The following is a 14,128-nucleotide window of genomic DNA, read 5'->3' on the forward strand; positions in this document are numbered from 1 at the left end:
GGATGGAATGAAGGTTCACTTTCGAGATCTTGGAAAGACTTGACTGGGATTTTACGGGATCTTAATCAAAGACTCAATTTGGAAATTGTAGGTGCTTCATTTTTTAATGAGGTTGACATAGTAAAAGAACTATCCTCGAGACCCTTGTTTCATTTTTTAACGAGCTTGACACAAGACAAAGAACTATGCTCACACTCTTTGTTTCATTTTTTAACAAGGTTGACATAAGACCAGGAACTATTCTCATGACCCTGTTCATGAGCCATTCGAGAACATGGCTCCCAAGAGGTATTCGCTAGATGGAAGAACCACACTATGGGAGGAATACATGTCAATTGGTACCATAGACAAATTAGGTTCCAATGCCCCCAGTACATAATGTACTATACCATCTTTGTGATCATCAGCAGACGCGGAGACAAAATGGGTAGCCACATAATTGACCTATGGCGGGGAAGGTACTGCTTGCAAACAAGAGCTGATAAGGGACGATGGTTGCAAAAGAGGCGCCTGGTGACCAATGAACAACAGTTGATCAATAGTCACAATTCTCCCTTCATGCAGAAAGCAACCCACATGGAAAAGTGAAGAAACAAGATCTCCTATGACATAAACATAGTCGCGTCCACAAAGAATATTGAAATCTAAGGGACCTTGGACTACCATCACGTCTATATATATGGTCTTTCCTCCCAAAGTAATATGGAACTTCGGAAGGATCCCTAAGGGTTGATGGTTCCTTTGTTGAAAGCCAACAAATTCTGGGTGACAGGCACAAATTGTGGGGAACCTAAAGCTTTCCAAGTAATAGAAGACATGATGCTAACAGACATGCCTTCATATAATATAGTGCCATGTACTACCATATTATAGGCTTGTACTGTGATCTAGGAAGGCACATAACATGGGAGGCAGAAAGAAGTCAATTGAATCCAATCAAAAGAGACGACATAACTACTTGATGGGGGTATCATATGATTGCCCCCATGCTCTACAGGAATAGAAGAAAGACTCTCCTGAACAACTGGGATGGGAGGGTCACTCTTTGATTCATAAGAATCTGAGGAGACAAGAAGAACATGAGCAATATGATCACTACCCTCTTCGGGAACAGAGTGAACAACCGAAGGTGGAGCCAAGTCGACACTCTTTTCAACCAATGGTTGGATGGGAACAGACACAAAAGATTCATGCTCAAGAAGATCAATATGGGCAATAAATGAATCCAAGTCAATCTCTTTACCAACTAGGAGATGGTTAGAAGAAAGCCTCTGATAACCAATAGGAAGTTGGGGTTGAGGAGCTGCAACATTTTCCAAAACTTTGGAAGCTTTATCCATAAGAGGAAAAAGGTGAAGAAGATGCATCCCTTCACATAACCTACAAGGGAATCTAATATTTCCCTTCTTCTTACCATCACTAACCAAATTTGCAACATCGACATGATCTCCAGAGTTCGATGGGGATGGTTGATCCAGATGTTGAGACCATACCTCTAAGACTCAGTGAATGCCAGGACAGTTGCGAAGGAGATGGTCACCCTTACAGAACTTGCAAGGGAATCTAACCTTTTGTGGAGGATCAAAAGGTTTGTTTACAGGAGGTGCATTTTTAGTAACAGCCGAACAGTTGGCCTCATGCTTATATGAATTCTCCTTCTTCGTCTTCTTCTTCTTCTTAGCCTCCTGGTTATCAGACTTGAAAATTTCATTGGGTGAAGTAGAAGATGAGGGTGAAGAAATATGGGAATAAGGTGAGGGGTCAACCTTAGAATCATCGTGACATGATTCAAATGAAGGAGATGTTTGGACAGGAGTTAGGACACTCGGGACCACCGAGATCGAAAACAACCAGACAGGTAAACCAATGGTTAACCCTAGAAGGGACAACGTCGCCATATAAGGAGCACCAGCATTTCCAAAAGAAGGAAAAGGACTAGGATTCCCATCCGAGGGGAACCCTTGACTGGTGGACTCTGGAAATGTTTCCATTGGAATCAACCCTAAATAATTACTAAGGAAGATAAATTTTACCAAGAATATTTCGTGGGAAGTTTATTTTAGAACACTGAAACAAAACTTTACCTTTTCATGTTTTAAGAATTGAGAAAAGGATGAAAGATGACTCTAGTCGCTTTCAGAGTTAATGAGATCGAAAGGACAAGAACTTGATGATCTTTTCAAATTTAAAGAGTCAGTAAAGATCAAAAATGACTACTCAGGGTACTCTATGCATGAAGGCTTACCAGGTAACTGTTAACTACATAATACCTCCCGACAAACCGAGAAGTACGGGTAGGCAATCTCCCCAAATGCTATGTTCGGTGTATCACGTTTACAAGGTGGCAGAATTAGCTTCCAATGGATAAGGGATTGCAAACCTAGTGGGGTCTCCCTTTATATACACGATGGTACAGGGAGTAGTCTAATGCTGAAGCGAAGGACAGCTACTAGGTTTAAAGACATTAGAACACGTTTCTAGCCTAGACCACTAAATGTGAGCGTTAAGTTTCAATGCTTCCTTAGGTTAATTCAATAAATTTTAATGGTAGATCTTGAATTAGGTTTCAATTACAAGGCCCTACCGCTATCATCTGGAAAAACTCCTACATGCAACTATATGAGAAAAGAGATCTTTGTCTTCGATGAAAGCTATCACTAATTGAGAGATAGAGAGCACACAACCAATGCAACAATCAAAGAATGAAACCTTTCACTTATGCGTGTCCTAAATGCACTTAATCTTCCCTTAACAACATAAGAAGTTTCATTTCATTTCAAATGCTTATGATGATACAATTCTAGCTTCTCAATAACACTACTAATGCAATATTTTCGCTTAAGTAAACTAGAATGATGTTCTTCTTTTCATACAATGCAAAATGAATCTTCCACATATATCACATTAATGAAAATTTCACAGTTCCGAACAAACAAGCATCAATCAAATCCAAAGCATGATAAGTGAAACTAAAAGCAACTTCTTCCCTGAATCGAACAAACCAAACACATAAAAGCTTCAATCAACAAACCAAGCAATGTAATCGATGCTCGGAAAGAGAAAATAGACACTTGAAATAAGAGAACAAATGTGACTCTTTCACTCATTCAATTGCAAATGAAGCAATGAAGATGTTTCGACCGAAAGATGGATTAAATGAAGAAGCAAATCAGAAACTTGACATAATGAGTAAGCAAACAAATGAATGGTAATTGACCTAGATGCCCAGGGTCATAGAAAGCATCCAAAGAACTCAAAAAATCAAGCAATGAAACTTCAAGCCAATCAATCAATCAAAACTAGCAAACAAAGCATCCTATTTGAAGAAGAGAGTCTGAGGGTCAAGACACACTAGCACTGGAATGGGAGAAATTCTAATTTTTTCTTAACTCAAAAACCAAAGCGACTGCCTAACTAACAACTAGCATCGATCGGCACAACCAACACAACTGACTAGACTACAACTAGCGTTGATGGCCTGATCGGCGCGACTTCCTAACTGAAAACTAGCGCTGATCAAGGGATTCAAAGAAAAAATAAAAAAGAACTTCACACAGGGCCAGACTTAACACATCAGAGGGTGGGCTAAACCAAGCAAGCACACAAACCAAGCTAAATGGAGCTTTCTAGTCATGGAGAACGCGGTCTAAACAAGCTAGAAGGCAGAAATCAAGAGAGCAAGACACACTGGTTGAGATCTAGGGTGAATCCTAATCTTCATCTACAGGCATCGGCGTGACTGCCTAACTGACAACAAGCACCTGGAGGGGGTCTATGCGACTATTTCTGAGGATATCACACTGATCGGCGCAAATTTCAGTGAAATAAAGCGCCGAACAAGGATGCAAAGAAAAAAATAAAAAATAAAAAAGTTGGGACCAAACTTGCTACTATGAATTTAAAACTCAGAGTAGTAAGCAAAGCAAAGAAGACAAAAGTAAAGGGAAATGGTGAAACTAGAAAAGTTCACGCAAAACCATGAAATTCCAAGCAAACAAACAGAAGGATTCGCTCCCCAGCAGAGTCCCCAATTTGTGGTGAAGTAAAATTATAAGTGCGGACACAAACAATTCCTCTAGCCCGATAGCAGGTCTCGCCATAAACAAGACATTCTATGGAAGATTTCCTCAGGTTAGAACCAATTAATAGGGCCTACCTCTTAGTATGCTTATCCCGTTTGGTTATGACCTTGTTTCCTCGCTCCAACTATCTCATGTTTCCTTCTTCAAACACTTGAAACATGTAAACAACAACAAACAACAACCGTGATAAAGACAAATTGCAATTCAACCTACTTAACAAATCAAGAAGCATTAAGCCATAAACATGTGATATGACACATTATGTAGGAAATCAATTGATAGTTGCATATATATTAAATCAAGAAGAGATTACAACCGTTGTCTTGATGTTGCTGATCTCCTCTGACAAAACCAGGTTCCCACACAATTCCATTAGAATTCCATGGTGGCCTAAACAATGATAGTTTTAAGGCTTTTCCCTTTAGTATTCACACTAAAACAAATTCACACTTCTCCCTCACACACAACTAGAGAGCTACAACTATGAATAACTTGTTGATTACTCCAAACTTAATTAGCACTAGCACACCAACATTAACACTAGCTTGTGCTTCGCAAAAAGGGAGGTTTATATAGCATGAATGGATGGGAGATGGTTCCTCTTCTCATGGGAGAAGGTTTTATCTCTTGAGGTAGTTCCATCCTAATAGGGGAAAGGAGCCCAAACTGACATCCTCGACTCTATCTGACCCAACCATTTACCAGACTTCAGTTACGAAGCTTCTAGAGCTAGAAGCTTTGGCTCCTTATTTAAAAAACTTTCCAAAAGAGGATTAGCGCTACTGGAACAAGGCTCAGTCGCTCCGGTCATCACTAGGGACAGTGCGTATCCCTACATATCGGCGTGAGGAGGACAATGGTCATTAGTGTCAGTCTTGTAAACTGGGAAAAACAGAAGATTTTTTGGAAATGATGCAAAAGGGAATTGTTCTTCTCATGAAGAGGGACACAATGGGAGTTTCTTCATGAAGGGGATGCATGTAGGGTTCACTGTAGGGGTCCTCCAGGATCATGGAACGGGGAGTACAAGGACAGTGACAAAATGTTGTGTAACAATGACCAAGGTCACGGGACATGTATTCCAAGTTGAATGTTGGGAAAAATATCCTAGTGGACATCACTTGGTTTGTATTATGGCTAAGTGGAAATTGGCAAAGGCAGTGGAAAAGGCTTTGAAAAGGAAAATAGGCATTATTGATATTTTATTTATGAAAATAAAGGAAAATAGGAGAAAAGGGGGGTGAAAGGTCACAGGTTGCATGTGAGGAGGTGATTGAAGGAAAATTTAATAAAATGAAGAAATTAGAGGAATCAATAATAAAAATACATCAAAGAATCAATTTGGGGCCTTTTCTCAGTTTTGTTTTGGAATTAGTCTTAGAGAGGAGAAGAGAAACAATAGGATAAGGAAAGCAAGCAAGCAAAGGAAGGACAAGGAAAACAAAGGAAGAACAAGGAAAGTAAAGGAATACAAAGATAAAGCAAGGAAATGTTCGATCAAGTAGCTTCAGCAAGAATACTTGTAGGTGTGTATGATTTCTGACTTGGTTTTGGCATGCATGGTATGTGCATGTGTGTATTTGGTTCATTTGGTGTCATTGACATGGGTTTTGTCATTTTTTGACAGTGGTTTTAGCCTTGCCTTTCCATTTCTTGATAGCCATGGTTTGATGGGATTTCTTGGTTGAGATTTGGATCACTGGAAGGTTTTGGATTTAAGTGAGGTGATCTCAAGAAAATCCCAAGGGTTGGGGGTGGAGATGGTTTTCTCCGTGAAGCCCTCAATAGGTGGATGGAGACAGGAAAATTCCTCAAGGGATGGTGAAGGAATTCTAAGGCATCCAAGATCGGTTTGGTTTTTTCATCTCAGGACCAGTTTAGGTGAGATCACGGTATGGTGAGGGTGGAGGTGGTTTAACCTTTGGATTCTCTTGGTTGTTTATGGATTGGTTTATCCCATGAGATCCCACATTCATGCTTGGAATATGGCACGAGGCTGATTGGATGAAAGAAATATTTGGTTCATCCCAATCTATGGTCGGGTGGTACATGGAAGTCCCTGACTTGGTTGGCTTTTGGATATGGTAAATAAGACCTTAGTTTCTCTTGTCTTTGATGAGTAAATGTACTTGTATTATGTGGCTTTAAATGATTGTTCTATCATTGTTATCTACATGGTTATATGTTTGTTATAAGCATGATTATATGAAAGATCTGAATATGTCTCTTATCACATTTTAATTAATGAATTTAAGGTTAATGAATGCATGAACTAATTACTATTATGGCAGCTATTATGAGAAGGAATTGGTCGTTCTTGTTAAACCTCAGATAAGTTTCAGATCCCTATGTTCAGATATGCATTCATGACCTGTAGGTTGCATGTTTACCATGTGTTTGATGGAATGTATGTCCTGGTTAGGGGGGTTCAGGTCAAGTCTTTGCTCAAGTGCTTTGTTTATAAGCTTTGTTTCTATGTTATTCATCATTTTTGGAAGTTTTCTTAAGTTCTGGGCAAAGGCCTGGGTCCTAGCCCTAAAAACATGGCTCGAAATTCAGGGTCGTTGGCACAAAAATGACTAGAAAATTTTATAATCATTGAGAAGAAGGCCTATGGGAGTGACTGGAGGCTTATATTCACTTGGAGGCATTTTCAATGGAGTGACTAAGATTCGGGTCAGTGAAAAAGAGAGTTAGCTCATGGGTTGGACACCTGGACGGGTTGGGTAGCTCCTGGAGGTCCAGTAACAACTGAGGGAATTCATTAATGTCTTAAGTTGTCAACTCCATTTCCTTAAGGTCATATAAGAGGTTGATGTTGGAATTATGATACAAGTGTTGTCCTTGATGGTAACTCACTTAGATGAAATATCATGGTGCAACATGTCAACAACAAAGAATTACATATCAGACTACAGGGAATGAAGAAAGAGAGGTATAAGCAGGTTCACCTTCATCAAGTTGCGTATACATGCAGGTTCATTGAACACAAGTAGTGTATATGTACACACACACTTTCACAGAAGGAAAAGTGTGTATATGTTGGAAAACTAAGTTTTTGGTCCAAGGGATTTGGTCCAAGGTATTATGATCCATGGTATTGGTCCAAGGTATTTGGTCCGAGGTATTGACCCTAGGTATTTGGTCCAAGGTATTGGTCCTAAGTAGTTTGATCCATGGTATTGAGAAAGGCCTAAAACTATATAAGGAGGAGAAGATCATTAGGCCATGGAGTGCAAGTATCGAATATCTAATGAAGTGTGAGATCTAGTATGCAGGTTATTGGCTTATGGTGCTTTGCTTGATCTGAACCAAGGATGAACCTTAGTAGTTGATGAGGGATAAGATCTAATGATGGATTGTGATCTCAAGACTTGAAATGAATTATCATTATGTGGTTTGATCTTTTATAGTCTAGATTTGAATAATGACGCATGTGTTATTATATAAGTGTTATGATCTGGGTATAATTGAAGTCTGGAATAGCTGCAAAATTATGTGGTTATTCTATAAATGTTATGATCTAGGTATAATTGAAGTTTGGAATAGCTACAAAATTATGAATTAATATTTACAGATGTGTATGCTGGTTGGCTTTGATAAAAGCATGTATACACACTGGTTCGACACATGGAAGTAGCGTATACCTTATGAAGTATGTTTCAGTTGTTTCTGTTTGCTGTTGCAGAGTTCTGGGTTCTATTTTGGGTTCTGGTGACTGTATTCTGGTGACAATGTTCTGAATGATCAGATTCAGGTTATGGTGATTGAGTTTCAGTGATTGGTTGATGCAGATGTACTTGATGATTGTTTTGCAGTTATGATGTTGTTGATGGGTCCAGTATGAAAATTGAATGAAACATGGCCTTCAGATTGTGGTGTTGTGTTCCAGGAGTATCCAGTCTGAAAATTCATGAAACGTGGTCCCTGGTAGAAGAGTGGAGTTTTTTGTAGGCTAGCACCTACGTACTAGTAAACATATTGGCTAGTACAAGAGCTAGGGTGTTGTATCTTCCTTCTAGTAGTAGCTGGAGAACGAAAGAAGGTTGTAGCCTTCTGCAGGTGGGTGCCTGCGTACTAGTATGATTTTGTGCCAGTACAAGATTGTAAATAGATTTTCTTATCATTAAAAGAAGACAGAGATGACAACAGCAGATGGTTTTTACCCACATTGGATTTCCACCTTATATCTTGGTGTTCATGTGTGTTGCTTATGTGTGATGCATTATTCTACTTTTACTGCACTGTCTAATACATCTCTGATATACTGGTTAAAGTTCAATACAAGATAAACTGTCAAAATCAAAAGTTCTCTGCATATACATTGGTTGCTTTAAGTACAGTCGTGTGTACACGCTAGCTCACTTAGCTGAAGTACCGTATATAAATTTGTTTAGGAAATTAAATTATTGATCTGATAATATTGATTCACCCCCCTCTCAGTATTATTTCCAATAATTGGTATCAAAGCAGGTCCTTCAAAAGAAGCTTGATCGCTTGAAGGGAGATCCATCATCATGAGTAATTAAGAAAGCGTGGGATCCATCATACCACCAATCTTTGATGGGAGAAACTTTGTTTATTGGAAAATAAGAACCACTGCCTATCTGCAATCACTTGGAACGGATGTCTGGGAAATTATGGAAGGAGGATATACATTTCCAACAGCAATTCCTACAGATACGGCAGGTAAGAAGCAATATGAAACAAATGCCAGAGATGTCAATACCTTATTGGGAATTATGTCACAATCAGAGGTTTTCAAAGTCATGCAGCTCAAATCAGCGAAAGAAATATGGGACAAAATCGTTCTGAGCTATGAAGGAGACTCTTAGGTATAACGTGCTAAACTTCAAACTCTCAGAATTCAGTATGAAACTCTTAAGATGCACAGTGATGAAAGTATAACTAGTTACTTCTTATGGATAGATGAGGTTGTTAATTGTATGAAGAATCTGGGTGAAGATATAAAGGAAGTTTCCTTAGTTGAGAAAGTTTTGAGATCCTTGTCTACTAAATTTGAATCAAAAGTGTCTGCTATAGAAGAAAAACAGGATCTGTAGACTATCACTATGACACAGCTTCACGGAATCTTAATTGCCTTTGAGATGACAAAAGGAGGTCCATTAGAGATGAGAGAAGCATTTAAAGCCTTAGCAAAAGGAAAGGAAGAACACAATGAATCAGGACATATTTTAGAAGAAGAAGATGAGGTAAACTTTGTCAAGTAGCTTCAATGGGGTTTCAGAAGATTTAGAGGTAAGCTACCCTTCAAATGCTTTGCTTATGGCAGAGTAGGTAATTATGCTGCCAAATGTCCTCATAAAGATAAACATGAAAAATGGAAGGAACATGCAAAATGGAATAGAAAACAAGTTGTAAATAAAGTAAGTTACTATACTCGTGAAGATAGCGATGGTTGATCAAATAGTGATGAAGATGAAAATAGTAATGACTATAGACTTCTAATGGCTTATGACGATGATAATTTTTGGGATGCTTTAGAAGAAGACGACCTTTATGAAGAAATTTCTAAACTCAAAATATGTTTAGAAGAAAAGAATATGATTATAGATACCTTGACATACCAACTTGTTGAAAAAGAAAAACACAATGAAAAACTAGAGTGTGAAATTGTGGGTATAAGAAAGGATCTTGAGAAAATGAAATCTCTCAATCTCAGATTTGCTAAAGGATCAGAAACCTTAGATGAAATTATCAAAGTATAGCATTCTCCTCTGATAAATAAAGGTCTTGGATATACTGAAGAAGAATCTCAATCACAGAAGTCGTCAACTTCCACTAAAATATATCTTGATGCAGCAAAGACCAGTGAACAGTATGACAATCATCAGTAAAGGCATAAAGTAGATCACCAGGTAAATCAGACTCAATTTATTCCAAGGATGAATAGAAGCCACAACCAATCTCAAGTAAATCATACTCAATTTGCTCCAAAGATGAATATCAATAGAAACTACAATCACCAGGTCAATAGATTCGATAGTCGCAGGAACTTCTTTAATGGGCAATGTTTTTCATGTCATAATTTTGGACACAAAGCTGCTCAATGTGTTGCTTACAAAACCATCATGACTAGAGAAGCACAAAATCAAAGGAATGTAACAGGGGTCAAGAAAAGTTCCTATAATAACTTTTCTCTTCTTGAAAATGAAATAGAATGCTCAATCTGTAACAACTTTGGTCATGAAGAATTTGAATGTAGGAGAAAATTTCTGTAATCATCTCAAAAGAAGAAAACTCCATTAAATCCAAAGATATGGAGAAGGAAAGAATCTCAAACAGAAAGACGTGATATAGCCTTATATGCAGAAGGACAAGAAAATCAGTGGTACATCGATGGTGGATGCTCAAAACACATGACAGGTGACAAAGAAAAACTTCACTCATATAATGCCTTTGAAAAAGAAAAGAATATCTCATTTGGAAATGACACTCCTGCTGTCATAAAAGGTAAAGGATATGTTTTCTTGACAGAAAAGGTTAAAGCTGGAAATGTTATGTATGTAGACAGTTTAAAGCATAACCTGTTGAGCATCAGTCAAATGTGTGATCAAGGAAATGAAGTGGTGTTTCAATCAAACAGATGTGTTGTTTGTGAACTTGATACTGGGGAGACCGTGATCAAAGGTACAATAACTCCAAATAGCTTATGCATACTCAATGGAGGACAACAACAGTGTTATCTAAGAAAAAATGATGAAAATTGGTTGTGGCATAGAAGATTGGGACATCTAAACTTTTCTCAAATAATAAAAGCATGCAGATTCAAGGTTGTTCGTGATCTTCCAGATATCAACATACCTTAAAATACAATATGCAAACCATGTCAATTTGAGAAGAAAACCAGAGCTCACCTCATTGAAAAAGAAGGGTCAGCTAGTAAGCCTCTTGAACTTGTTCATATTGATTTATGTGGACCATCAAGGAAAAAGTCACCTCATGGAGAAGAATACTTTATTTTATTCATTGATGACTTTTCCAGAATGTGTTGGATAGGTCTTCTAAAGCATAAAGATGAAGCATTTGAAAAGTTCCAAGCCTTCAAAGCTTTGGTTGAAAATGAATTAGATCAAAAAATCAAATGCCTTAGATCAGATCGAGGATGGGAATTTACCTTGGATGAATTCTTTGATTTTTGTGAACAACATGAAATAAAAGGGAAATTCTCCACTGCAAGGACTCCTCAGCAAAATGGAGTGTTATAAAGAATGAATAGAATTGTTCAATAAATGGCTCGAGCTATGCTAGATGAATCTGGAACTCCTGCAACCTTTTGGGGTGAAGCAGCATTCGTCGCTGTAACTATTCTCAACCAAGCAAATGTTCGGGTTAATAACACTCAAACTCCACATGAACTTTGTTATGGTAAGACTCCTACTGTAAAATACTTAAAAGTTTTTGGAAGAAAATGTTATATCAAAATGATTGACGAAAAACTTAGTAAGTTTGAGCCCAGAGCAGATGAAGGTATTCTTCTTGGTTACTCTTCCTGAATTAAAGGATATAAATGTTATAATAAAAGACTTGGGAAAATTGTTGAAAGTATTGATGTTATAGTTGATGAAGCATGAAAAAATCCAAAACAAACAGAAACAGAAGATTATGACAATGAAGAAGATGGGGAGTATTTTCCCTCATCAAATCATGATGATATTGAAGAACAAACCAATGAAGCACCAAAAGAAGAGATAACGGTAGAAGAAAAGACTTCGTCCAGGTATGTTCAGAAAAATCATCCAGAAACTCAAATTTTAAGGGAAAAAGAGGCAGGTGTACAGACAAGAAGAACTATTACAGAAAACTCAAGCTATCTAGCATTACTATCCTCCACCGAACCTCGAAATGTAAATAAAGCATGCAAGGATGAATGTTGGGTCAAGGCCATGAATGAAGAACTTGGGCAAATTGAAAAGAATAATACTTGGGAATTAATTCCTAGACCTCATGATAAAAATATCATAGGAACTAAATGGATATTCAAAAACAAGCTAAATGAAAATGGAGAAGTCATTAGAAACAAGGTCAGACTTGTTTGTAAAGGGTATGCTCAACAAGAAGGTATAGTTTTTTAAGAAAATTTTGCACCTGTTGCTAAACTTGAAGCCATAAGGATGTTTCTTTCTCTTTCTAGCTTTCAAAAATTCAAAGTATACCAAATGGATGTAAAATTTGCTTTCCTTAATGGAGATTTAGAAGAAGAAGTTTATATTGAACAACCAGAAGGATTCATTCTTGTAAATGATGCAAAACTTGTATGCAGACTCAAAAAGGCTCTCTATGGTACGAAACAGGCTCCAAGGGCCTAGTATTACCATCTTGACAAATATCTACACCAACAAGGTTTTTCAAAAGGTTCAGCAAATATCAATCTATATACAAATATTGACACTGATAAATTGCTAATTATTGTTGTTTATGTTGATGATATCATTTTTGGTAGCAATGAAGAATCCATGAGTCAGAATTTTGCTTCAGTAATGCAGCAAGAATTTGAAATGTCCTTGCTTGGTGAACTTACCTATTTTCTTGGTCTACAAGTTCAACAAAAGAAAGATGGCATTTTTCTTTCACAAACTAAATATCTCAAACAGATCTTGAAAAGGTACGGCATGGAAGATTCTAAACCTGTATGTACCCCAATGGTAACAAGATGCAGTCTCATCTCAAATGATGAATCAGCAGCAGTACATCAACCAACTTACATATCCATGATTGGTAGTTTGCTTTATCTAATAGGTACCCAACCTGACATCATGCATGCAGTAGGAATAGTTGGAAGATTCCAAGCAAATCCAAAGGAATCACACCTTCAAGAAATCAAAAGAATTTTCAAATATCTTCAAGGAACACAGAAATTTGATTTATGGTATCCTAGAGATACAAATCTTATACAGATGTAGATTGGGCAGGAAGTGTTGATGACAAAAAAAGCACTAGTGGTGGTGCGTTCTATATGGGTTCCAGGTTAGTGTCTTGGTTCAGCAAGAAACAAAGTTCAATTGCGCTATCTACAACTAAAGCAGAATATGTGGCTACTGCATCTTGCTGCACACAACTTCTTTGGATGATGCAAACCTTGCAAGACATTTAGATACATGCACTCCACCCATCTCCATTCTATGTGATAATACAAGTGCCATCAGTATTTCAAAGAATCCAGTCATGTACTCCAAGACCAAGCACATACCCATCAATACCATTTTCTACGTGAACAAGTGCTTGAACAAAAGGTCAAATTGGAGTATGTTCCCTCCAAAGAACAGGTTGAAAATATATTCACTAAACCACTGCCCAAAGAGACATTTGAATATCTCAAACAAAAGTTGGGAGTACATGCTACATCATCATGCTGTTAAATCCAACTTTTTTCAGAAAAAGGCTATTATACACAGGTTTCATGAAGTATAGTCGCATACACACGTAGGTGTCTATGGGTAAAGGAGCGTATATGTGTTTTATACAAGAAAACTATGGGCAAGATTTGACATGGGTGCTCTGACTGATAGTGATGATTAATGTCTATATGCTCTGTTCATTAATTTTATCTAACCAACAAAGATGCCTTGATCATTGACCTGTTAACAATGCACAGGTAGCACAGGTTCAGGGGGAGCATTAGCCTTCACGTACATTCAATGTTGTTTGCATTATGGTTGCTGAGTCCAGCTATGACTTCAGATATTTATACCATTTGTTAGTCAAGTCATGTAAAAGTCTAGGAAGTGATATGAGTCCTCTTGGACAAATGATGTAATTTGTATCCCCACTTTACATGGGATGGATGATGTAATATTTCTTATTTCTGTCATGCATAAACAATTGGTATATCCCCACTTAGTTGGGTGGATGAGTCAAATTTGGTATATCCCCACTCAGTTGGGAGATGGATGTATGTATGAGTCATTGGTGATAGGAAGGTCATCCTCACATAGTTGAGTTATAGAGTCATGTTATTCTTTTAGAACATATTTTTTTTTACTTTGCTTATACTCAGGAAAAGCATGGACGGTTTCAATACATCT

The sequence above is a fragment of the Pinus tabuliformis genome, chromosome 6 (assembly GCF_031772625.1).
Source record: "Pinus tabuliformis cultivar Carrire ecotype Pingquan chromosome 6, CPIR1, whole genome shotgun sequence".
NCBI lineage: Eukaryota > Viridiplantae > Streptophyta > Pinopsida > Pinales > Pinaceae > Pinus > Pinus tabuliformis.